Source organism: Somniosus microcephalus, chromosome 24 (assembly GCF_052327205.1).
Source record: "Somniosus microcephalus isolate GS21.2 chromosome 24, FLI_Smic_1.0, whole genome shotgun sequence".
NCBI classification, from domain to species: Eukaryota; Metazoa; Chordata; class Chondrichthyes; order Squaliformes; family Somniosidae; genus Somniosus; species Somniosus microcephalus.
Window position 1 is genome coordinate 43,798,749 of NC_141010.1, and position 22,348 is coordinate 43,821,096.

At 49.7% G+C, this 22,348-nt stretch overlaps 1 protein-coding gene across 1 annotated transcript in view; it reads left to right on the plus strand.

Annotated features, from left to right (window-relative positions):
- The first annotated feature begins 16,320 nt into the window (after nucleotides 1-16,320).
- The window catches only part of tmem98 (transmembrane protein 98), a 67,321-nt gene continuing 61,293 nt past the window's right edge, over nucleotides 16,321-22,348 (plus strand). The window contains exon 1 of the mRNA XM_085966577.1: nucleotides 16,321-16,481. The gene's annotated coding sequence lies outside the window, so the exon portion shown is untranslated. The remainder of the gene's footprint in view (nucleotides 16,482-22,348) is intronic.

A 22,348-nucleotide genomic window follows, 5' to 3' on the forward strand; every position in this document is an offset into this window, starting at 1 on the left:
ATACCCTGGTGACTAAGCTCCTCCATGGCTGTAGCCATCCTCTCCTCTACGGTAGCCATCCTCTCCACTACGGTAGCCATCCTTTCCACAGAGGTTGCCATCCTTTCCATGGTGATGCGTTCATGCACCAATGACTCCACAAAGGCTCTGGTCATGGTCGCTATGGACTCCTCCATTCGCTTCACACTCACAGCAACCCTAGAGACCAAACCTGTCAGAGACTCCTGCATCTGTTCCTGGAGTTCCATCACCGCTGATCTCATGGATGGACCCAGAGGCAGAGGGTCGACATGCTGCTGAGCCGAGATGGCAGAGTCCTGCGCCCTCCGAATTGGACTCTCCACTGCTGTCCCTGTCTCCACAATCTGCTGATGCTCACTTGTGAGCTGTGATACACCAGGTGACAACACTACTCTATGTCCCGAAGGTCCCACCGAGGTGTGAGTGTCTGCGCTGGTGCTGGGTGCGCAGGTTTCTGGTGACGCTGCGCCCTCAGAGGTTGCAGCTTCCTCTGAGGAGTCTGGCTGCTCGGCCTCTTCTTCCTGGCTAGGGGGGACGGATGCTTGTGATGGTCCTGTGGGGGAGTAAAGGAAAGAGTCAGAGATGTGATGCCAAGGCTACATGCACATTGCTTTTTGCAGATGCTCATAAGTCCATCTGTTAGAGCTTCACAATCATTATCAGCGACTCATGCAATGTCAAAGAGAGGGATGGGCAACTTTTCTGTCACCAGCTTGCTGTGTTGCACCCGTCTGTCCGTCCCCCACGTGCGCATCATCCTCCAGTCCCACTATTTCGAGTGCCGCCTCCTCCCAGGGTGTCAGGCAGACTATAGAGGCTGTCCCTCCTCTTGTCCTCGCTCGCTCTCTTTTGTTGTGAGCTCTCTTTTCCTGCAATGAGGGAGACAAGTGGAGGTTGAGTGAGAATGAAGGAGTGAGTGTAGAGATTGCATAGCATACATACTTAGAAGGAGACAAAGATGGGGTGAGGTGGCAAGACCAAGGGCCCTCCCTGTGTGTTGTCAGTTGTTTTCATAGCATCAGAGTGATAGGGAGTGTGAGGGCTGCATAGTCGAATAGTTATGTGAATGTGAGCATAGAGAGAGAGGGAATGGGTAAGGGTGCATGGATGTCAGTGCCAAGTGGGATGTGGAGGAAGAGATTGCTGAAGCTGAGTGCTGGTGAGGAAAGGCAATGGGGGTCAGATTGAGGGTGATGGGAAATTCATACTCACTTTTCCAGTGCGCTGAATGTCATGAAATCTTTTCCGGCACTGAATCCAGGTTCGCCATGTGACTCCCAAGGAGTTGACCTCCTCAGCCACCTGCACCCACACTGCCTTAGTCTGCTTGGGAGGCCTCTTCCTCCCTGAGGAAGGGAAGAGCATCTCCCTGTTGGTCCTAGCCCTATCCACCAATGCCTGCAGGGCCACCTTGTTGAAACGAGGAGCTGATCTGGGCCTCCCGCTTGTCATCTTTCCTGCAGGTCCCTTTGACACCAAATGGAGAAAGCTTGGAAGCCTGCAGAAGAAGCAAGGCTTGCTGTGGACCTTAAATGCAGCAGCAATGATGACGTCATCGGAGGGGAGTTTCAGTCATGAAAAACCCATTTGCAAAGGCTTCCCACACGTTGGAAATCAATTGGCCACTTAAGTTAAAATTGCATCAATCTCCCACATCCATTTAGATTCGTGTGGGAAACACGAAATTCGGATAACACGACACCATCCCGCACCCGAGTTAAAATCCTGCCCATAGTATTACACAGTATTTACAGCACAGAAACAGGCCATTCGGCCCAACAGATCAATGCCGGGTGTTTATGCTCCACACGAGCCTCCTCCCACCCTTCTTCATCTAATCTAATGTGTCAGCTGTGGCTCAGTGGGTGGCACACTCGCCTCTGAGTCAGAAGGTTGTGGGTTCATAGTCCCACTCCAGGGACTTGAGCACATAAAGCTAGGCTGACACTCCAGTGCAGTGCTGAGGGAGTGCTGCACTGTCGGGGGTGCCATCTTTCGGATGAGACGTTAAGCCGAGGCCCCGTCTGCGCTCTCAGGTGGACATATAAGATCCCATGGCACTATTTCGAAGAAGAGCAGGGGAGTTATCCCCAGTGTCCTGGCCAATATTTATCCCTCAACCAACATAACAAAAACAGATTATCTGGTCATTATCACATTGCTGTTTGTGGGAGCTTGCTGTGCGCAAATTGGTTGCTGCATTTCCCACATTACAACCGTGACTGTACTTCATTGGCTGGAAAGCGCTTTGAGACGTCCGGTGGTCATGAAAGGCGCTATATAAATGCAACTCTTTCTTTTTAATCCATCAACATATCCTTCTATTCCTTTCTCCCTCATGTGTTTATCTAGCTTCCCCTTAAATGCATAAAGACATCAGATGATGTACATCTGCATCATCCTGAGCTCATATCATTTTCCATCATATCCTTTTAGAGCCAGGATTTGAGGTGTTTCTCTAGATTCCCCCCCCTCCCCCCACCCCCCACCCCAAGGGAAGAAATGGTTCATTCAGGTTCACAACTTGAGGCTTTTATGCTGGCGAATGAGGAGTGCAAGTTCTGTCGTCATTTCTCTTTATCCTTCATTGTATCCTTGTTAATATGTAATGCACCAAAATAGATGTAGATTAACGAGTTTGCGACACAACACTTTCCAAGTTCATCTGAAAAAAGCTGAACTGAAAGCACAGCAGGAGCATGTATGAGAATACGGGGAGTAGAGCATCACACAACAGGAGCAGACTATCCCATGGACCTTCTCCCAATGTCTTGCCCAACTAATACCACTGAAAACAAGACTATTTAATTATTCATTTAATTTGCTGTTTTTGTGATCTTGCTGTGTGCAAATTGGTTGAAAGAAGAAAAAAAAGACTTGTATTTATATAGCGCCTTTCAAGACCACCGGACATCTCCAAGCACTTTACAGCCAATGAAGTACTCTTGGAGTGTAGTCACTAATGTGGGAAATGCGGCAGCCAATTTGCGCACAGCAAGCTCCCACAAACAGCAATGTGATAATTGTTATATCCGTGTATCTTAATGTTGTGTCCTTCAATAATCAGACAACAGACTGCAGGGAACGATCAACAGGTGTTTACTGAATGAGGGTTCAAACTGCAACTGACTGTACAGATCACTACTCAGGGTTTATATACAGGTGTGGCCACTGCCGGTACTACAGGATACAGGAGCTGTAAAAAGTAGTTCTCCCCCTTAAAGGTACATACGTTACAATTCCTCCCCTTTTAGATTAACAGTACCATAACACTCATTTAACAATTAAATATCAAACTAATTACAATTAACACTTTTAACATGCAGCACGGTGGCATAGTGGTTAGCACTGTTGCCTCACAGCGCCAGGGACCCGGGTTCGAATCCGGCCTCGGGTGACTGTCTGTGTGGAGTTTGCACATTCTCCCCGTGTTTGCGTGGGTTTCCTCTGGGTGCTCCGGTTTCCTCCCACAGTCCAAAGATGTGCGGGTTTGGTTGATTGGTTATGATAAATTAACCCTTAGTGTTAGGGGGATTAAATACGTGGGGTTACAGGGATAGGGTGGGATATGTGTTGGTGTAGGAGTTACAGGGATCGGGTGGGATATGTGTCGGTGCAGGCTCGATGGGCCAAAATGGCCTCTATCTGCACTGTGGTGTTTCTGTGATTCTGTGATTAACTGAAAATAGTCTATTTATAAATTCAGTCTTTGGGGAGGCTTCCTGATTCTTTCTGGATAACGCCTTTCCCGAGTGTCTCGCTCTTGGTGCAGAGGCGATTCTAACACCCTGTCGTCAGTTGATTCATCAGCTTCCAATGCTATTGTTTCTGAGGTAGATGCGACCTGTACGTCGGGTTCCTCACCAGGTATGTATGGCCGAGACATGGGGTTGACTCGTTCCTGTGACTCTAGGATCTGGTCAGCATAGCATCTCACAATGTTCTCCCCAACATCCATTGTGTACATTAGTGGCCCCTGCAGTGTGCATATCGTTCCTGGTTGCCATTTCTCTGTTTGGTAGTCACGGGCCAAGACTGGTTGCCCTACATTGGAGCTCCTTGTCGGCTTCTCATTGATGTGCTGGAATTACTTATTCTCAACATCTCTTTGTACATTTGGTCTGAGCAAATCCAGACGAGATCTCAACCTTCGGTTAAAGAACATCATGGCCGGGGCCTGGTTGGTGACTGCATGTGTCGCATTTCTGTAGGCTAACAGGAAATTGTCCACCTTATGCTGCAGTGGAATGTCGTCATCGCACATGGCCTTTACTGCTTTTTTAAAGGTTTGTACGAACCTCTCAGCCAATCCATTTGTGGCTGGATGATACGGGACGGCTGTGTAATGCCTTACCCCATTCCTTTTCATAAATCTTCGAAACTCTTCGGACACAAACTGTGGTCCGTTATAATAATAATAATAATAATCAACTTTATTGTCATTGTTAGTGCACAAGTGCAGTACAACGAAATGTAGGCTTGCGGCTCCCGAGAGTGTACATTTAGATTAAGACGTTTAAACATTCAACATTCATTTGGCTTGTAATACATTAACATAAACATAACCATAATAAAGTGCATTGACAGATGTGCAGGCTTTAGAGTTTATTTGTGGAGTTCAGTAGGATGACAGCCCTGGGAAAAAAGCTGTTCCTAAATCTGGTCGTTCGGGTGCGAATGCATCTGTAGCGTCTCCCAGATGGCAGGGGGGCGAACAGACTGTGGCTGGGGTGGGTAGGGTCTTTGATGATGGTCCGTGACCTCCGTAAACAGCGTTTCTGGTATATGTGCTCTATGCTCTGGCAAGCCATTCCTGGCAAAAATGGTCCGTAGGACTGCAATAGTTTTCTCCGTGGTGGTGGAGGACATTTTGATCACCTCAGGCCATTTCGAGTGTGCATCCACGGCTATTAAAAACATTGAGTCCATGAATGGACCAGCAAAATCAATATGCACCCGTTGCCATGGAGATGAGGGCCACTCCCATGGGTGTAGAGGGGCATGTGGTGGTGCATTTTGGACCTTCTGGCATCCTGAGCAGCTCTTTGTCAGGTCCTCGATTTGCTGATCGATCCCCAGCCACCACACATAAGCCCTAGCAAGGCTTTTCATTTTCACCCCTCCCAGATGACCTTCATGAAGCTCATTGAGCACACTCTCCCTTAACTTGGGTGGAATTACCACTCGGGATCCACACATCAAGGTCCCCTGGCATACTGACAGCTGTTCTCTTCTGGATGAGAATGCTGGCAACAGTGAGTCGCCATGTGCTGGCCATCCCTTCACCGTCAAATCATATACCCGAGACAGTGTCAGGTCATTTCGGGTCTCCTTCTCTATACCAGCGTTAGTTACTGGCAAGCATTCAATTATAGTCGAATGAAATATTTCGACAGGATCCACTGCTGGTGCTTCCTCCGCAGTAGGCAGTGGCAGGCGTGATAGCCCATCAGCATTTCCATGCTGTTTCGTGCCCTTATACTCGATTTCATATTGGTGTGCACCTAGAAAAAGGGACCATCTTTGTAGCCGTTGCGCAGTCATCACCGGAACGCCCTTCTTTGGATTAAAGATGGAGACAAGTGGTTGGTGGTCAGTCAGCAAGGTGAACTTCTGCCCGTGCAGATAGTGGTTGAACTTTTTCACTCCCCACACTAGGCTGAGGGCCTCCCTGTCAATCTGGGCGTAGTTACACTCGGCTGAGGTTAGTGACCGAGACGCAAAGGCTACTGGCCTCTCTGAGCTGTCCGGGAATTTGTGCGACAGCACCGCTCCAATGCCATAGGGTGATGCATCACACGCCAACCGAATTGGTAGTGCTGGGTTGAAATGAGCCAACACCTCTTTTGATGTGATCAATGCTTTGCTCTTCTGGAAAGCTCGCTTACATTCGTCACTCCACTTCCATGGTACCCCTGTTTGCAGTAGGGTGTTCAGTGCGTGTAGTACGGTAGACAAATTCGGCAAGAACTTATGGTAGTAGTTCACCAGCCCGAGGAACGACCTCAGTTGTGACACATTTTCCGGTGCTGGAGCCTTGACTACTGCCTCAATCTTTTCAGGAGACTTATGTAACCCCTCTTTATCAATAACGTGGCCACAATACGAGATCTGCTTCTGGGAAAATTCGTATTTGTGGCGACTAGCTCAGAGCCCATATTCCTTCAATCTAGTGAGCACCTGCTCCAGGTTGGCGAGGTGATCACTGTCATTTTCGCCCGTGACCAGGATGTCGTCCAAATAACACTGGGTCCCTGGAATCCCTTGCAGGACTTGTTCCATTGCCCTTTGCCAAATAGCCAGAGCTGATGCTACCCCGAACACCAACCTTTATGAGTGTTGATCGTGAGGTACTGTTTCGAGGCTTCTTCTACCTCCATTTGCAGGTATGCCTGGGCCAGATCAATCTTAGTGAAGCGTTTCCCTCCAGATAGTGAGGCGAAAATATCTTCAATCCGCGGAAGCGGATATTGTACAGTGTGAAGGACTGGGTTCACTGTCACCTTAAAGCCCCCACAGATGCGAACCTTCTTTGGTTCCCCAGGCGTATTACTCAATGACCTCTTCATTACAGGAACGATGGGTGTAGCCCACTCGCTCCAGTCCACTTTGGACAGTACTCCTGAACGTTCCAAACCTTCCAGCTCTGCTTCGACGGCTGGGCGGATCGCATAAGGTACCGGTCTGGCCTTAAAAAACTTTGGGCTTGCATTTTCCTCTATTTTGATCGTTGCTGTTATGCCTTTTAGTGTTCCGAGTCCCTGCTGGAACACTTCTTGTGTGTCAGTTAGCATTTTTGACAGTCGTCCAGGTGTGACGTCGTCATCCTTTTTTACATCTACAGTCAGTGCTTGTATGGAATGCCAATCTAGCTGTATCTTCCAGATCCATTCACGTCCTAGTAGTGGTGGTCCTCCATCTGGCAATACATATAGGTCCATTTTTGGTGTTTCCTTGCCGTTATATATAACATTCACCCTTATTTTTCCTTTGGGGTAGACTTTTTGCCCCGTGTACATCTTCAAGACAATCTTTGTATCTCTCAAGGGTATATGTGAGAATAGCCGCTTGTAGTCCCTTCGGTTTATGACTGTTAGGGGTGATCCTGTGTCCAATTCCATTTTCACTTGGACTCCTGCTATCTTGAGCGTGACCCAGATAGTTTGGTCATCCTCCGTTTTGATCACATTATGTAGTTTCAGACAACCCAGCTCCTTGCTCCCGGAGTCTGTATCACTCTTCTGTTCATCTGAACTACTCTCCGTCACCTTATGTACCTTCTTGTACTTCTCCTGTGGAGATTTCTTGCTGCTGGTTTTCTTTCCCGACCTGCAGACTCTTGCTATGTGTCCTACTTTTCCACACTGTCTGCACACTTTGTCCTTGAACCAGCAATCATTATGGTCGTGTGTTGTTCTGCCGCAGCGATAGCACTTCACTGTTCCGTATGACATTTCATTTGTGCCATATTCTTGCGGTCTCTGTTGTATCTCTGCAGCGCCCTGTGCTGCTGCTTCGTGTGATACTGCAATGCTGAAAGCCTTGTCCAGCGTAAGATCCTTTTCTGATAGAAGCCGTTTCTGGGTTCCTTCACTTTGAAGCCCACACACAAACTTGTCCCTTAAAGTATCTGCTAGTCCCGTTCCAAACTGGCAGTGTTTCGATAGCTTGCGCAGTTACGTTAAATACTCAGCATTACTTTCATCTTTATGCTGGTTCCTTTTGTGAAACTTACATCTTTCTGCTATCAGCAGTGGTCCTGTAGGATTGACACTATGATTTCAAAATCCTTTTCTACTGGCTTCTCTGGGGTTACTAGGTTTCGCAGTAAGCCATATATTTTTGCACCCATTGAATTCAACAATACCAGCGCTTTCTTGTCATCTGGCACTTCATTCGCCTTGCAGTATACTTCTATGCGTTCGACATATGTCGTCCAATCTTCGACTTCATTGTCGAACGCTGTGATACTGCCAGTCTTCGGCATTTTTGGGTGTGGTTAGACTGGCTTAAAATGGCGTCTCCCACACTTTCCTTTCTTCCCCGCTGCGGCTTAAAATGGCATCTCCTGCGCTTTCCTTTCTTCCCCGCTGCGACTTAAAATGGCGTCTTCTGCTGCCAACGCCGCTCTCGGCGGTCCTTGTGGCAAATGGCGATGCCCTGTGGGTTTCATGCACTGCTCCTGAGCTACTGCCAATGCCGCTCTCTGCGGTCCTTGTGGCAATGGCAGTGCCTCGCGTTTTCCTGCGCGCCTCTCCCCCCCGTTGACGCTGCTCGGCCCTTGAACACCGCTGCGCTCTGCTCTCTCTCGTCTCTCTCCCCCGTTGATGCTGCTCGGCCCTTGAACACCGGCTGCACTCTGCTCTCTCTCGTCTCTCTCCCCGTTGACGCCGCTCGGTCCTGAACACCGGCTGCGCCCTGTGCGCTCTGCCCTCTCTCTCTCCCCCGTCGACGCTGCTCGGCCTTTTTCTGTGCCGCTCGGTCGGCTCTAGCCGCCGCTGCCCGGGAAGGGTCTGCGCAGTACCTGTTGCCAGCCCATTTCGCTGGACCACCGTGACTGGAAAGCCAAGCCTGGCTCTCGACAGCCTCCCCTGCGATGCTCAAATCTCCGCTGGATGACTGGGCGGTTGCCCGTGGTCGACGCCCGCGCTTCTGGACTCGACCTCCTTCCACTGTTCTCCAGGAGTGAATCCCTGGGAGGTGATGCAGAGTTGCAGGTAGGTTCGAATCTGCGTCGTCGCCAATGTTATATCCGTGTATCTTAATGTTGTGTCCTTCAATAATCAGACAACAGACTGCAGGGAACGATCAACAGGTGTTTACTGAATGAGGGTTCAAACTGCAACTGACTGTACAGATCACTACTCAGGGTTTATATACAGGTGTGGTCACTGCCGGTACTACAGGATGCAGGAGCTGTAAAAAGTAGTTCTCCCCCTTAAAGGTACATACATTACAATAATGACCAGATAATTTATTTTTACGCTGTTGGTTGAGAGACCAGGACACCAGGGAATATCTCCCCTGCTCTTCTTTGAAATAGTGCCATGGGATCTTTTACGTCCACCTGAGAGAGCAGACGGGGCCTCGGTTTAACGTCTCATCTGAAAGACGGCACCTCCGGCAGTTCCGCACTCTGTTATATACAGTAAAAGAAAGTTATTTCTTCATTTCTCCACAACTGAAAGATAGCTGTGTCACAGTTTAATGTTAAAGGCCCAACATTTATCTGGGCTTTGCAAGCATTACTTTCGTAACGTGTCATTGTAAGTGTTAATAGGCTATTACCTTTTAGTTCGATTGAGTTACACCGATTAATGAACATTGGTTACTGCCATCACAGACACTCTGACTGACGACTGGAGGCCTATGCACACTGCACGGGGAGCAATGTTTAATACACAGGAAATGCAAGCGGCTGGGGCAAGAGGTGAGGCCCAGCACGATGCAGCTGGGCTGAAGACAGCTCGTGGGGGGGACGGGGGGGGGGGGGTGTCAGCTTGGGGGGTGGGGCTGCAGCAAAGTTCAGCTTCTTTGCACAGTTCCCTGCTTGAGCGACTGTGTGTGAGGATGTAAACTCAATGTGAGTGTAATTATGACACAGAAAATATTCTATGAACACCGTTAGCAGCAAGAAGTTATTACGACGCATGTTGTAGAAAATGTCTTACTTCAAAAATGTTTCTTTTTTTAATGAAACAGCTATTTAACAACGAGCCAGTGTGTACGGTGTCTGCTAATCCATTCTCTCACTGTAGTTAAACTAGATTCAAGCGTTTGTTTGTGAGGAACCTTTAGAACACAACAACAACAACTTGCATAAATATAGCGCCATGAACAGAGTAAAACGCCCCAGGGTGCTTCACAGGAGCATAATCAGACACAGATTGGCAGCGAGCCAACGAAGGAGGACAGATGACCAAATACTTGGTCAAAGAGGTGGGTTTTAAGCAGCCTCTTAAAGGAGAAGCGAGAGGGAGGTGGAGAGGAGTGTAAATGAGCCACTTTGCAGCAGTTGAAAGACACGGAATGCCAACCAATGTTCTCCCTAGGCTGCGCGGCCGCTCACCGATCGGGAGGTCCCGCGCCGATCACTCACCGATCAGGAGGTCCCGCGCCGATCACTCACCGATCGGGAGGTCCCGTGCCAGTCACTCACCGATCGGGAGGTCTCGCGCCAGTCACTCACCAATCGGGAGGTCCCGTGCCAGTCACTCACCGATTGGGAGGTCCTGTGCCGGCCTCTCACCAATCGGGTGGTCCCGCGCCTGCCACTCACCGATCGGGAGGTCCCGCGCCGGTCACTCACCGATCGGGAGGTCCCGTGCTGATCACTCACCGATCGGGAGGTCCCGCGCCGGTCACTCACCGATTGGGAGGTCCCATGCTGATCATTCACCGATTGGGAGGTCTCGCGCTGGTCACACCAATCGGGAGGTCCCGCGCCGGCCTCTCACCAATCGGGTGGTCCCGCGCTGGCCACTCACCGATCGGGAGGTCCCGCGCTGGTCACTCACTGATTGAGAGGTCCCATGCCGATCATTCACCGATCGGGAGGTCTCGCGCTGGTCACTCACCGATCGGGCGGTCCCGCGCCGGCCACGCACCGATCGGGAGGTCCCGCGCCGGCCGCTCACCGATTGGGAGGTCTCGCGCCGGTCACTCACCGATCGGGAGGTCCCGCACCGGCCACTCACCAGCAGCTGCCGCTGGAAGAGATACCGCCCAGCAAATTTAAAGGGCCCGCACAGGAAAAAAATTTAGAGGGACATTGATGCCAACATGAATTGGCTCCTTTGGTGGCTCAGTAGGTGCCCTGTGTAAAAATAAGTTGGGGACATTAGCAATGCACCAGGTTTAATACTGGTCTGTGCTGAGTTAACCGATCTCAGCCTGGGTGGCAGTAAGGGTGTTATAATCTGCCTCGGTGACTTTGGGTGAGAACAGGTCTGGTGTCAGCCATGGTTGAATAGCCAGCTACTGCATCCTGTTTAGGCTTAAATTTCGAGAATTGTGACGCTTACACGAGGTCCGTCACTGGACTAATGCAGAAGTGTCCAAGCTCTTTGCTCCACGGAGCCTCAGGTGCCACATATAGGATGGGGTTTTCCTCTTCTTGTCGGATTGCAGTGGGGGTGGGACCTCCACCCAGTATTGTGACCCCGTCATAACCCCAAGTCATTTTCCTGGGTCGGGGATTTATGTGTTATACCGGGTGGGATCACCACAACCGAGGGGGAGCCCACCACCACAGGGCCGGGTAATCATGGCCGTGCTGCAGTGCGACCACCACTATCGCCAAATAAACATTGTCTTCAGTCCACACCACAAACTCCGTTCCCTAGCCACCGACTCCATCCCTCTCCCTGGCAACTCTCTCAGGCTGAAGCAGACTGTTTGCAACCTCAGTTTCCTTTTTGACACTGAACTGAGCTTCTGACCCCATATCCTGGCCATCACCAAGACCGCCTGTAACATCGCCCGTCTCCACCCCTGCCTCAGCTCACCTGCTGCTGAAACCCTCATCCATGCTTACATAGGAACATAGGGTCTAATGAGAGGGAGGAACTGAAAGAAATCAGTATCTGTAAGGAAATGGTGTTAGAGAAATTGACAGGATTGAAGGCCGATAAATCCCCAGGGCCTGATAATCTACATCCTAGGGTACTTCAGGAAGTGGCCCTAGAAATAGTAGATGCATTGCTGGTCATCTTCCAGAAGATAGACTCTGGAACAGTACCCATGGATTGGAGGGTAGCTAATGTTACCCCACTATTCAAAAAAGGTGGTAGAGAGAAAACAGGGACTTATAGATCAGTAAGCCTGACATCGGTAGTGGGGAAAATGCTAGAGTCCATTATAAAGGATGTAATAGCAGAGCACTTGGAAAACAGTGACAGGATCGGACAAAGTCAACATGGATTTACAAAAGGTAAATCGTGCTTGACTAATCTACTGGAATTTTTTGAGGATGTAACTGGTAAAATAGGTAAGGGAGAACCAGTGGATGTGGTGTATTTGGACTTTCAGAAGGCTTTCGATAAGGTCCCGCATAAGAGATTAGCGTGTAAAGTTAAGGCACATGGGATTGGGGGCAAGGTATTAACTTGGATAGAGAACTGGTTGGCAGACAGAAAGCAAAGAGTTGGAATAAATGGGTCTTTCTCCGAGTGGCAGGCAGTGACTAGTGGGGTACCGCAGGGATCGGTCCTAGGACCCCAGCTATTCACAATATATATTAATGATCTAGACGAGGGAACTAGATGTAATATCTCCAAGTTTGCAGACGACACAAAGCTGGGTGGGCGTGTGTGCTGTGAGGAGGATGCTGAGAAACTCCAGTATGATTTGGACAGGTTGGGTGATTGGGCAGAAGCATGGCAGTTGCAATATAATGTGGATAAATGCGAGGTTATCCACTTTGGTGTCAAAAACAGGAAGACAGATAATTATCTGAATGGCAATAGATTGGGAGAAGGGGAAGTACAACGAGACCTGGGTGTCCTTGTGCACCAGTCGCTGAAGGTAAGCATGCAAGTGCAACAGGTGGTTAAGAAGGCAAATGGTATGTTGGCCTTCGTAGCAAGAGGGTTCAAATACAGGAGCAAGGATGTCTTGCTGCAGTTGTACAGGGCCTTGGTGAGACCCACATCTGGAGTATTGTGTGCAGTTTTGTTCGCCTTATCTGAGGAAGGATGTTCTTGCCATGGAGGGAGTGCAGCGAAGATTCACCAGGCTGATACCTGGGATGGCACGAATGACTTATGAGGAGAGATTGGGTCGATTGGGCTTATACTCACTGAAGTTTAGAAGAATGAGAGGGGATCTCATTGAAACTTATAAAATTCTAACAGGACTGGACAGACTAGATGCAGGAAGGATGTTCCCGATGGCCGGGGAGTCCAGAACTAGGGGTCACAGTCTAAGGATAAGGGGTAAACCATTTAGGACAGAGATGAGGAGGAATTTTTTCACCCAGAGAGTGGTGAACCTGTGGAATTCTCTACCACAGAAGGCAGTAGAGGCCAATTCATTAAATATATTCAAGAAGGAGTTGGATATATTTCTTAAGGCTAAAGGGATCAAGGGATATGGGGAGAAAGCAGGGACAGGGTACTGAATTTGGATGATCAGCCATGATCGCATTGAATGGCGGAGCAGGCTCGAGGGGCCGAATGGCCTACTCCTGCTCCTATCTTCTATGTTTCTATGTTTCTATGTTACCTCCAGACCCGACTATTCCAATGCTCTCCTGGTCCATCTCCCACTTTCCATAAATTTGAGCTTATCCAAAACTCTGCTGTCCCTTGACCTAACCTGCACCAAGTCCCGTTCACCCATCCCCCCTGTGCTCGCTGACCTACATTGGCTCCCGAGTCCATCATCGTCTCAAATTTTAAATTCTCATCCTTGTGTTCAAATCCCTCCATGGCCTCGCCCCTCCTTATGTCTGTAACCTCCTCCAGCCCTACAACCCTCTGAGAACTCTGCATTCCTCCAATTCCGGCCTCTTGTCCATCGCTGATTTCCTTCACCCCACCACTGATGTCCGTGCCTTCAGTTGCCTCGGCCTTAAGCCTCTCCACCTCGCCCTCCTCCTTTAAGGTGCTCCTTAAAACCTACCTCTTTGACCAAGGTTTTGGTCACCTGTCCTTCTTTGACTCGGTGCCAATCTATTTTTTGTCCGATTACGCACCTGTGAAGCGCATTGGGATGTTTTACTACGTTATAAGCGCTATTTAAATGCAAGTGGTTTTTGTTGTTGTCGCACCTGAAGATGCGGAGGTGAGTTAAAGGGGGAGGAAGAGCCTGGAAGGAGAAAGGTGGCATTCATTTTAGGTCTCGGCTAAGACCTCTCCTTCCACGTGGCTTACTGCCATTACCTCAGGGTCTACTGCCACCTTTCTCTTGGCGGTGCGTGGGATTGTCAAAGACAGTGGAGGTCAGCAGGAAAATGCAAAGCATCTTACCAGGCCTCACCCTCCTACCAGCATGTGCATGTAGCAGGCACCGAAGGTGCAGCTGGCGCAGAGCAGGGCACGGAAATTGAGGTCAGGGTTGAAATGGAACAGTAGGCCCCAGCACCTGATTTGGGCCCATTTTCATCCACTGTCCCACCTGATCTAGAGCAGGATAGCAGAGGAAAGTACAGCCCATAAAGTTTGGAGATTGACACAATTGCCGAACTGGGTAAACGGACCAGCACTAAAACCCTACAGAATAGAAGGCCCCAGCATCAATTCTCAGTCTGTGTTGAGTTAGCTGATCTCATCCCCATATAACGTGTTTTTAAAAATTCGTTCATGGGATGTAGGCGTCGCTGGCAAGGCCAGCATTTATTGCCCATCCCTAAATGCCCTTGGGAAGATGGTGGTGAGCCGCCTTCTTGAACCGCTGCAGTCCGTATGGTGAAGATGCTCCCACAGTGCTGGTAGGGAGTGAGTTCCAGGATTTTGACCCAGTGACGATGAAGGATCGGTGATATACTTCCAAGTCAGGATGGTGTGATGACTTGGAGGGGAACTTGGAGGTGATGTTGTTCCCATGCACCTGCTGCCCTTGTCCTTCTAGGTGGTAGTGGTCGCGGGTTTGGGAGGTGCTGCCGACGAAGCCTTGGTGAGTTGCTGCAGTGCATCTTGTAGATGGTACACACTGCAGCCACGGTACGCCGGTGGTGGAGGGAGTGAATATTTAAGGTGGTGGATGGGGTGCCAATCAAGCGGGCTGCTTTGTCCTGGATGGTGTCGAGCTTCATGAGTGTTGTTGGAGCTGCACTCATCCAGGCAAGTGGAGAGTATTCCATTACACTCCTTACTTGTGCCTTGTAGATGGTGGAAAGGCTTTGGGGAGTCAGGAGGTGGGACACTTGCCGCAGAATACCTAGCCTCTGACCTGCTCTTGTTGCCACAGTATTTATGTGGCTGGTTCAGTTATGTTTCTGGTCAATGGTGACCCCCAGGATGTTAATGGTGAGGGATTTGGCGATGGTAATGCCATTGAATGTCAAGGGGAGGTGGTTAGACTCTTGCTTGTTGGAGATAGTCATAGCCTGGCACTTGTGTGGCGCGAATGTTACCTGCCACTTATCAGCCCAAGCCTGAACGTCATCCAGGTCTTGTTGCATGCGGACATGGACTGCTTCATTATCTGAGGAGTTGTGAATGGCACTGAACACTGTGCAGTCATCAGCGAACATCCCCATTTCTGACCTTATGTTGGGGGGAAGGTCATTGATGAAACAGCTGAAGATGGTTGGGCTTAGGACACTGCCCTGTGGGAATGCTCCGATTGGCCTCACTACTCCTGGGTTAGAGAGGAGGACCAAAATCAGACAAGACTTTCACTCTTGATCACTAACAATTACCCGCACTAGAAGCATGTGTGTGTGCGTGTGCGTATGTACACATACACGCGGAGCGAGGGCAGGATCAGGTTTTGGATGTGACAACATCCGAAACACCTGCTCACACTCACTGTCTAAAAAAGAAAGAATAAGTTTGCATTTAGATCGTGCCTTGGACAGCCTCAGGATGTTCCAAAGTGCTTTATAGCCAATGAAGTACTTTTGAAGTGCAGTCACTGTTGTAATATGGGGATGTCGAGGCCCCTGCGTGATGCAGAGCGAAGTATTGGAGGGCTTCTGGCATTTGTGAAGCTGAATCTCCAACAGGAGTCAGTGCCTCCAGCAGAGAGAGGGGGGAACATGGCAAACTTAAAGATGGTGATCTGAGTGATTGTCTCTCTAATTAAAGGCCAGCGTCTGGAACTTGTTTCCATGGACCCTCAAAGTGGGATATCATGGAGTCAGTGAGAAGCAGTGTTGGAACACACGACGTGCAATAGAACTCCCTTTTTATCACTTTTCTCATATTTAGCAATTGACTATTACAGGCTCTGACCGGAAATGTAAAGCAAACAGCAAAGAAGTTCTGGGCTCATAATAGTACTGCTTCCCCCCCCCCCCCCCACCATGGTCACTTACCCAGGGGCTCTGACCTGCTTAGGCTGTAGATTTGTGTTAATAGGAATCAGGCAACTCAGGTCTTTTGGCTGAGTGTGGGGAGTTAATAAGGAACATGCTCTCAGCCTCATACACGCAGCTCAGTGAGAGTTTACAGGGAGCAGCGAAGCTTGCGTGTTGCATGAAACGTTTTTTTTACTAAAGTTGTGTCAGTGGGTGATGGGGGGATGGGGAGGAGGGGGGATGGGGAGGAGGAATGGTGGGGGGGTGCCGTGTATTTGGATATAGTGGAGTTGCTCAGTACTGTAGGGGGAGGAGCCTGCCCTTGCTGTATTGTGCACTGATCCTATTAAAGGCATTAGCAACATTCCAGGGTACCTCATTCCCTCTGCTATCCTGCTTCCTGCCTCTGATCTTGTTACCTTCCCAGCTTTTTAACTGCAACAAGTAAACTAAGGTTCTCTGTCTGCCATGCAGTGTGCTCCAGACTTACTGCAGTGTAAGTACCCGTTCTTAAATCTGCCTGTAAGTCGCTTTGCCATCTTTCTGATTGAGGGTTGGCCCCTCTCTGCCTTGCTTGCCATTGTCTGCGTGCTGCTGTGTGCTGATATGCAGGAATTCCTGGGGATTGCGGAGTGCTGCGTGTGTTGCCTGCTCCAGCCTCCTGTCTCTTAACCCAGGGCTCTGACTTGACTCAGTCGGGTTCTGTCAAACATTGACAGGCCCTTGTAAAACTTTGTTTTCTCTCTCTCCAGAGGCCCAAAGGGTGGAATACTGTCTTGATGTGAGAGCTCTTCAGTGGCAGTGGGAGTGTTACAGCTACCTTCCCAGTGTTGAGCTGCGATGTGTCTGGGATGGTCTTAGGCTGCGGACCCTGCTCACAGACGTTTGTGAAGGGTTTTGAGTGGGATGCGGTGTTTACTGGGCCGGGTGAGGGGGGTCTCTGTGCTGGCCAGTCTCTGCAGATTGTGTCGCATCTCGAGCTAAACTGCAACAACTCTCTCAGTTTTAGTGAGGCGGCGCGTTAGAACCTGGATCTATTTCTTTGTGATTTAAGTTGCTTCAGACTGCGGAGAAGTATTTTGACTGTTTCCATATTTGGTGTATTTCCAGCAGAACTGATTTTTTTTCTCTATCTGTACTGCTTCTTTCCCCCTCCTCTCCCACTAGCATGGAGTCGATCCCAGGGCGCAGGTCAACAGGGGGTGCGGAGGGGAGGGGGGTGGTCGGAGGGTGTGGGGGTGGGGGGAAGCAGCCTTTCAGTACCTCACCCAAGTGACCACCTTTATGTGTGATCCTAGACACAGTGAGTGAGTGTCGTCACCGGTCGAGGCATCACACCCAGTATTCTAGTATGGGGGTGGGGGGGGGGGGTCGGGGGCAGGGTTACTGCAGAGTGAACACGAGCAGGAAGAGCGACTGATATCCCCCCTCCTCTGTAGCCCAGGGGTTGCCAACCCTCCAGGACTGACCTGGAGTCTCTAGGAATTAAAGATTAAACACCTGGAAACCGCTGCGAGCAAAACTCAGGGGGAGAAAATCATAGTGGCGTTTAAAAATAAGCGTGCTTTTTTTCATTTTCTTTGAACATTTTTGTTTATTAGTTTTAAAGATATCGAAGATGCCCAAAAAAAGGCTGTTTTGAATGGAGGGGGCAGGAGGTCATGTGGTGAAGCCCCCAGGAATACATCCAGCCAGAGTTGGCGACCCTACAAGGGGCATGACGCAAGCGCAAACAGCGCAAGGAGCGCACGTCAACCCAAGCGCCCCACCCACCTGCCCCTTCAACCACCGTCTGCCCCACTTGTGACAGAGACTGTAGGTCCCACATTGGACTCATCAGTCACCTGAGAACTCATTCTTAATGTAGAAGCAAGTTGACGTAAGAAAACTACTAAGCACTTGGTCTAAGCGTTAAACAAAGCTTTAATCAACTTGTTTTACAACATGTCCTTCACCAGTTCCTGTTAAGAATGTCCTGCGCAAGCTGGGCCCGTGCCCGAGTATTTATACTCTCCCTGGACAGCGCCACCCGCAGGTCGCTCAATATTATTTCAGAAGTCTTTCTTTCACGAATGACTGATTCATGTCACAAGTTATCCTCGGTTCTGAGGGACTGCCTAAGAAAGTAAGAGATGACACCAATTGCGGCACCGACTGACTCAGTCATGTGACCTTCCTGTCCTGTCATGGATCAGTTCTGAAAGGGGTGCCCCTTTATTTTATTGCGTTTTGCATGATAGTTTTGGCTGCTGTCCCTTTAGCACAAAGGTGGCAGTCTGGTGCCTCCTGCCTGCGCTCACGCTCACACTCATACCCGAGACCCTGAGAGATTCAGCCCCATGAAGGAGTGACTAATGATGCCCGACGTAAGGTGCTGACCAGGATTGGGCGAGTTTGTGACAGGCTGGCACTCCCACCACGGGCCTCTGGGAGGTGTGTAGTACCAGGGCAGGTTCCTGCGCACTTGGCATCAAACTGTTGACCCAGAGGTTGGCATAGTCAGCCATGATGACCTCTGCCAGATTCTTCCAAATCATGCATTTTTCTCCTTACAAGTAAGAATCTAAACATTGCAGTCACAGGTCAAAGTGTTCGATAAACACTTAAAAACAGGTTCTAGTTTTGAGCAATGCGGTGACATTAGACAGTTTTGCAGGTACAGGTCAGATCGCTTGGTGGGGGCACTGGTTCAGCTCATATCACCCTGTTCTGCTTGAACTGTATAAAACACTAGTTAGGCCACAGCTAGAGTACTGCATAGAATCTGGTCACCACATTACAGGAAACATGTGATTGCACTAGAGAGGGTACAGAGGAGATTTATGAGGATGTTGCCAGGACTGGAGAATTTTAGCAATGCGGGAAGATTGGAGAGGCTGGGGTTGCTTTCCTAAGAACAGAGGAGGCTGAGGGGAGGCTTATAGAATCATAGAATGGTTACAGCACAGAAGGAGACTATTCGGCCCGTCAAGCCTGTGCTGGCTCTCTGCAAGAGCACTTCAGCTAGTCCCTCTCCCTGTAGCCCTGCAAACCTTTTTCTTTCAGGTACTTATCTAATTCCCTTTTGAAAGCCATGATTGAGTCTGCCTCCCCCACCCTTTCAGGCAGTGCATTCCAGACCCTAACCACTTACTGCATATAAAAGTTTTTCCATACGTCGCCTTAATTGAGGTGTATAAAATTATATGGGGCCTAGATAGAGTGGATAGGAAGGACCTATTTCCCTTAGAGGGGTCAATAACCAGGGGTCATAGATGTAGAGTAATTGATAAAAGGATTAGCGGGGAGTTGAGAACATTTGTCACCCAACGGGCTGGTGTAGGCCTGGAACTCACTGCCTGAAAGGATGGTAGAGGCAGAAACCATCATCGCATTTAAAAAGTACTTAGATATGCACTTTGTGCCGTAAACTACAAGGCTACGGACCAAGAGCAGGAAAGTGGGATTAGGCGGGATAGCTCTTTTTCGGCCGGCACGGACACGATGGGCTGAATGGCCTCCTTCTGTGCCGTAACTTTTTGTGATTCTGCCTGGACTTGCTGTTCACATCAGGGAACATTTGTTCTGCTCGCAACATGGGGCAACATTGCAAACACGGGCAGGAAGAATTCCTGAGCTTGGTTTATATTGCTGAAATTGTAAAGAGGTTCTTTTGGAACACACAGTGACCACAGCAATTCCTCCTCCTTTATCACTCAGGACCTGTGTTCATTCTGTGTTCACTCTCAGGGCCTGTGTTCATTCTGTACTCACTCTCAGGGCCTGTGTTAATTCTGTACTCACTCTCAGGGCCTGTGTTCATTCTGTATTCACTCCCGGGGCCTGTGTTCATTCTGTATTCACTCTCGGGGCCTGTGTTCATTCTGTACTCACTCTCAGGGCCTGTGTTCATTCTGTACTCACTCTCAGGGCCTGTGTTCATTCTGTACTCACTCTCAGGGCCTGTGTTCATTCTGTACTCACTCTCAGGGCCTGTGTTCATTCTGTATTCACTCCCGGGGCCTGTGTTGATTCTGTACTCACTCTCGGGGCCTGTGTTCATTCTGTACTCACTCTCAGGGCCTGTGTTCATTCTGTACTCACTCTCAGGGCCTGTGTTCATTCTGTACTCACTCTCAGGGCCTGTGTTCATTCTGTATTCACTCCCGGGGCCTGTGTTGATTCTGTGTTCACTCTCAGGGCCTGTGTTCATTCTGTATTCACTCCCGGGGCCTGTGTTGATTCTGTACTCACTCTCAGGGCCTGTGTTCATTCTGTATTCACTCCCGGGGCCTGCGTTCATTCTGTATTCACTCTCAGGGCCTGTGTTCATTCTGTATTCACTCTCGGGGCCTGTGTTCATTCTGTATTCACTCCCGGGGCCTGTGTTGATTCTGTACTCACTCTCGGGGCCTGTGTTCATTCTGTATTCACTCTCAGGGCCTGTGTTCATTCTGTACTCACTCTCAGGGCCTGTGTTCATTCTGTATTCACTCCCGGGGCCTGTGTTGATTCTGTGTTCACTCTCAGGGCCTGTGTTCATTCTGTATTCACTCCCGGGGCCTGTGTTCATTCTGTACTCACTCTCGGGGCCTGTGTTCATTCTGTATTCACTCCCGGGGCCTGTGTTCATTCTGTACTCACTCTCAGGGCCTGTGTTCATTCTGTACTCACTCTCGGGGCCTGTGTTCATTCTGTATTCACTCCCGGGGCCTGTGTTCATTCTGTACTCACTCTCAGGGCCTGTGTTCATTCTGTATTCACTCTAGGGGCCCGTATTCATTCTGTATTCACTCCCGGGGCCTGTGTTGATTCTGTACTCACTCTCAGGGCCTGTGTTCATTCTGTATTCAGTCTCGGGGCCTGTGTTCATTCTGTGTTCACTCTCAGGGCCTGTGTTCATTCTGTACTCACTCTCGGGGCCTGTGTTCATTCTGTATTCACTCTCGGGGCCTGTGTTCATTCTGTGTTCACTCTCAGGGCCTGTATTCATTCTGTATTCACTCCCGGGGCCTGTGTTCATTCTGTACTCACTCTCGGGGCCTGTGTTCATTCTGTACTCACTCTCGGGGCCTGTGTTCATTCTGTACTCACTCTCAGGGCCTGTGTTCATTCTGTATTCACTCCCGGGGCCTGTGTTCATTCTGTACTCACTCTCAGGGCCTGTGTTCATTCTGTACTCACTCTCGGGGCCTGTGTTCATTCTGTATTCACTCTCGGGGCCTGTGTTCATTCTGTGTTCACTCTCGGGGCCTGTGTTCATTCTGTGTTCACTCTCGGGGCCTGTGTTCATTCTGTGTTCACTCTCAGGGCCTGTATTCATTCTGTATTCACTCCCGGGGCCTGTGTTCATTCTGTACTCACTCTCGGGGCCTGTGTTCATTCTGTACTCACTCTCGGGGCCTGTGTTCATTCTGTACTCACTCTCGGGGCCTGTGTTCATTCTGTACTCACTCTCAGGGCCTGTGTTCATTCTGTATTCACTCCCGGGGCCTGTGTTCATTCTGTACTCACTCTCAGGGCCTGTGTTCATTCTGTATTCACTCTCAGGGCTTGTGTTCATTCTGTACTCACTCTCAGGGCCTGTGTTCATTCTGTACTCACTCTCAGGGCCTGTGTTCATTCTGTACTCACTCTCAGGGCCTGTGTTCATTCTGTACTCACTCTCAGGGCCTGTGTTCATTCTGTACTCACTCCCGGGCCTGTGTTCACTCTGTATTCACTCCCGGGGCCTGTATTCATTCTGTATTCACTCCCGGGGCCTGTATTTATTCTGTATTCACTCCCGGGGCCTGTATTCATTCTGTACTCACTCTCAGGGCCTGTGTTCATTCTGTATTCACTCCCGGGGCCTGTATTCATTCTGTATTCACTCCCAGGGCCTGTGTTGATTCTGTACTCACTCTCGGGGCCTGTGTTCATTCTGTGTTCACTCTCGGGGCCTGTGTTCATTCTGTACTCACTCTCGGGGCCTGTGTTCATTCTGTACTCACTCTCAGGGCCTGTGTTCATTCTGTGCTCCCTCTCGGGGCCTGTGTTCATTCTGTATTCACTCTCGAGGCCTGTGTTCATTCTGTACTCATTCTCGGGGCCTGTGTTCATTCTATATTCATTCTCGGGGCCTGTGTTCATTCTGTATTCACTCCCGGGGCCTGTGTTCATTCTGTACTCATTCTCGGGGCCTGTGTTCATTCTGTACTCACTCTCAGGGCCTGTGTTCATTCTGTATTCACTCTCGGGGCCTGTGTTCATTCTGTATTCACTCCCGGGGCCTGTGTTCATTCTGTACTCACTCTCGGGGCCTGTGTTCATTCTGTGTTCACTCTCAGGGCCTGTATTCATTCTGTATTCACTCCCGGGGCCTGTGTTCATTCTGTACTCACT